Source organism: Phocoena sinus, chromosome 10 (genome assembly GCF_008692025.1).
Source record: "Phocoena sinus isolate mPhoSin1 chromosome 10, mPhoSin1.pri, whole genome shotgun sequence".
Taxonomy (NCBI): domain Eukaryota; kingdom Metazoa; phylum Chordata; class Mammalia; order Artiodactyla; family Phocoenidae; genus Phocoena; species Phocoena sinus.
The window spans coordinates 6,535,449-6,540,143 of NC_045772.1; positions in this window are offsets into that span (position 1 = coordinate 6,535,449).

The window sequence follows — 4,695 nt, forward strand, 5'->3', positions numbered from 1 at the left end:
TCTAGTGCTTTTTGCTCGATGATACACACTCATTCGCACTGTGAGCCCCACCCTGCAGCTGAGGAGGCAGCTGGGGCTGGCAGCGGTGGTGGTGGTTGGCGGGGGGGTGGGGGGGGACATGCCTGAGGTCACGCAGCCTGCCTAGGTCGGGGGGCCCGGGGACCTGGCCACTGGGCAGGCTCACAGCCGCGGTGCGGGAGAGCGACTGCGGTAGGGAATGGGAGAAGCCTGCTTCCCGCCTCACTTTTCAGGGCTCACAGACTGCCTCAGTCAGGCCCCATGCCCACCCCCACCCCATAATGAGCCTGAATCTGTTCTAAACTGAGCCAAATAAGGAGCCCACCACCAGACTGGGGGCACGTACCTCCAAGCTTAGAGGAGGCCCAGGCAGGGCCCCACGACGCACAAGGCCCTGAAGCTTTGCCGGGAGCTGCTGCTGGCAGAATCCAGAGGCCTCTAAACACCTCCCCAGGCGCGGGGGGGCGGGGGTGTGAGGCCTCTGGGATCTCTCCTGCCTCACCCTGGCTGTCTGGCTGAGAACCTAGGAGAGACAGAAGTACCATGCTGGCAGCCCCAGGGATGGGCAGAGGAAAATCTTCTCCTTGCAGGGTGAGGCCCCAGCTGGTCTGTGTTGAGGACGGAAGCTGCCTGTGAGAGCTGGACGTTCCGCCGGGCTGGAGAAACCCTCCCTGTAGGAAGCTAGGATGGGGGATGCTGTCAGGAACTCTGGGGCTCAGCGGGCTGCTCTTTGGTAGCCGAGCGGGAGGTGTTTAGAGGCCTCTGGATTCTGCCAGCAGAAGGTCTCGGGCAGGACTGCCCTGGTGGCACAGTGGTTAAGAATCCGCTTGCCAGGCTTCCCTGGTGGCGCGGTGGTTGAGAGTCCACCTGCCGATGCAGGGGACGCGGGTTTGTGCCCCGGTCCGGGAGGATCCCACATGCCACGGAGCGGCTAGGTCTGTGAGCCATGGCCGCTGAGCCTGCGCGTCCGGAGCCTGTGCTCCACAACGGGAGAGGCCACAACAGTGAGAGGCCCGCGTACTGCAAAAAAAAAAAAGAATCCGCTTGCCAACCCAGGGGACACGGGTTTGAGCCCTGGCTCGGGAAGATCACACATGCCACTGAGCAACTAAGCCCGTGCGCCACAACTACTGAGCCCTGCGCTCTGGAGACCGCGAGATACAACTACTGAGCCCGCGCGCCACGACTACTGAAGCTTGCGCGCCTAGAGCCTATGCTCCGCAACAAGAGAAGCCACGACAATGAGAAGCCCGCACACCACGACAAAGACCCAGCACAGCCAAAAAAATAATAAAATTAATTAATTAATTATTTTAAAAAGGTCTTGGGCAGCCTGGTAGGGAGGTGAGATCCATGGCTTTAGGGGTATTCAAGAACAGGTAATGTTTTTGATGAAAACCATGAATACTGTGTCAGTTATTTCTCCAACCGCAACATCACCTCACCTATCTTTTAAAATTTTTTTAGAATGAGTAGATTTTACTTTAATAATACAAACAATCTCTCTCTCTCTCTCTCTCTCTCTCTCTCTCTCTCTCTCTCTCTCTCTATATATATATATATATATATATATATATATATACACTCGAGCAAGTGGGATGACCTCTTAGTGTGAAACATTGTTTTTGTTTTTTTTTATAAATGTATTTATTTTTGGCTGCATTGGGTCTTCGTTGCTGCACTCGGGCTTTCTCTAATTGCGGCGAGCGGGGGCTACTCTTCTTTGCGGTGCACAGGCTTCTCATTGCGGTAGCTTCTCGTTGCGGAGCACGGGCTCTAGGTGCGCAGGCTTCAGTAGTTGCAGCATGCGGGCTCAGTAGTTGTGGCTCGTGGGCTCTAGAGCGCAGGCTCAGTAGTTGTGGCACACGGGCTCAGTAGTTGTGGCTCGAGGGCTCTAGAGTGCAGGCTCAGTAGTTGTGGCTCACGGGCTTAGTTGCTCCACGGCATGTGAGATCTTCCCGGACCAGGGCTCAAACCCGTGTCCCCTGCATTGGCAGGCGGATTCTTAACCACTGTGCCACCAGGGACGTCCGGAAGCATTGTTTAGTCACTTGGCCATCATATCATGAGTGCCTACTAAGTGGTCACGTACAGAGATGAAACAGACATGTCACTCCCTCACCCTAAACTCTTGCATGGCTCCCTGTTGCCTAGGGAACAAAGCCAAACTCCTGGGCCCAGCATTCAAGGCCCTCTATAATCTGGCCCAGCCTCCCTCTCCAGCCTTGAGCATTGCCTTCCATTGGCATTAAACCACATTCTTGACTCCCGTCCCCACCCTAATGGCCATGTGTTGGTGTTCTCTATGCTGCTTGCCTGCAGTGCCTTCCAAGCACCTTCACCAACAAACTCTTGTTCTTTCCTGTAAGGCTGATGTCCCCTCTAGGAAGCCTTCCCTGACTGCCCCCTCCTCCAGCCCCACAGCTTTCAGGCATCCTCCATGACCATTGGAGTCTTGGCTTGTCCGTCCAAAGATTTGAAGGGCAGAGCCATGTCAAGCCTCTCTCAGGGTCTTTCCTGAGGTTGGGCTCAGGCTCATGACAGGGGGACATCCCTGTGGCTTTGCGGAGGCCTCAAGAAGTTCCCATCAGTCCATGCAGAGCTGAGGGCCCAGCTCTGTACCCCTCTCTCTGGGAGCATCAGTTAGGGATCCCTGGACCCTCGGCCACCCTGGACACCTTCTAACCCAAAGAATCAGGCCGGGCCAGAGCAGCTTCAGCCAGCTCTGCAGGAGTGCAGGTTTACAGGCCTTCTCAGAGGACCCCATCCTGGCATGGTGGTCAGGGCCCTCCAAGGATGGGAGAACTCTCAGATGTTCCTGGCATCCTTGTCTCCGAGAAGGTGGGCAGGGAGGGACAGAGAGGGGACACAGAGGTTTGGGGTTGACTTTTTTCTCTTTCACATTCTGGTAAGGACCCTCCATGCATTGGCCAGGATGGTTGTGGGCTGTACCTCCCTGAGCCCTCCCCTCACTAAGGCTGCCCCACACCCAGCCTCTTAATGCAGCAAGCTCTACACCAGGCAGGATCCACCAGCCAGAAATAACAGGAGCATCCTCGAGGGTGGGTACAGGCGGGGCCGAGGTAACAGGAGAAAGGCTGATTCATCTCCGGGCTGTGAGGCCAGACGGTGCCCGTTGCTGCCCTCACCCCCTAGCCTGGAGGCCCCCAGCCTCGCCTGTCCTAGTGCTGTGTTCTGGTACCTCCTCTGGGCTGGGAGGAACCGTCCTAATGCCCAGGGCAGGGCAGAGGGGCCCAAAGATCACCCTTCCCTGCTTCCTGGCCCTGGCCAGAGCTGTACCTGTGGCCTCTTTTGCAAAGAGGAGACAGACGGTACCCACTCCTAGCCTGCTTGTGACGATCCCATGAGCCAGCACAGCGCCTTGGCATGGAGCACGTTATATACAACACACCTCCGTTTCTACGTGGGGAAACAGGCTCAGCCAGTGCTGTGATTTGAACCCAGACCTTGGCTGTCCTAAGGAAAGAGCTCAGGGCAGGAAGGAGGCTGGCTGGGGGGCTAGAGAGGGCTCTAGTGCCAGCCTGGGGCGGGAGCTTGGAATCCTCACCACCTCCTTTGTGCAACGCCCACGGACCGGAGCCCAGAGCCCTCCCTGGGCCCCTCTGCCTGGACCAGACACCCTGTGCTTCCTTCTGCCCCATCCCAAGTTCACAGTCGGCCTGATGCCTGGCAGCCTCAGGCTGCCCACCCCACGCCCCACCCCCACCTTTGGAGTAGGACCAGAACATTTGTTGGGCATTTGTTCTTAAGTTCTCGGAAAGGGGAAGGAAGGGAGGGGCAGGCTCCGGGGGAAGGCTGCCCTGGGGACGGTAATCAGATCCTGGGAACCATGTGATTTGTTTCTGGCAGATGTGTTTACAGATGTTTTTGTCCGGAGGCTGGGGAAGAAAATGAGGACCCATTCCTTTATTTGGGGGCAGCAAGTGACGCAGCAGGAGCCCAAGGCAGGTTTGCTGTCAGTTATTTAATGAACCTTCCCGGCTGGCCAGGCACAGGCGAGCAAGGCAGTAGTTTTTCCAGCAGCTCTGGGGTAGGGGAATGATTCCCCCTTGCTGCTGTATCAATATTCAACTTCTTGTTTACATGTTCAGTTGGAATGTCCTCTATCTGAGAACGGGGACGAGGCGTAACTTAGGACCATATTCCTGGAAGTCTGGTTTCATGGTTTACTTGTTCCTAAATCTCTGTTTGTCCTAAAGTGGACCAGCCAGTGCAAGGCATGCTGGGAAGTTTGCTGTGAGGTGGAGGAGTCAGGACTGGACACGGCTTCGGGGCCTGACAACTGACTGTGGACTCAAGTGTGATGTAGGCTCTGCGGTGGGGTGTGGGGAGGGCATCCACCTCCCTGGGCCGGAAGCAGCAGCGGGAGGGAACCGAGGTGGTGGGTGAGACTGAACTCAGTGGGGCGGGGGGAGGAGACACCCCCAAACAGGATGACGTTCCTTGTAGCCACATAGTCCACCGTCAGTGAAAATCAGAACACAGCCCCAGCCCCCATCAACTTCCAAGGAGAGAAAGAGCAGAGAGGAGGTCCTGACTGCTAGAAACAACTCAGGTGGCTGAAATCAGGAGGGCCTTTATTATCCCACATGATATATTGGCTAAGGTACTTGGGAAGCTGCTGGTAACGAAACGACCCCAAAGTCAAGTCACTTA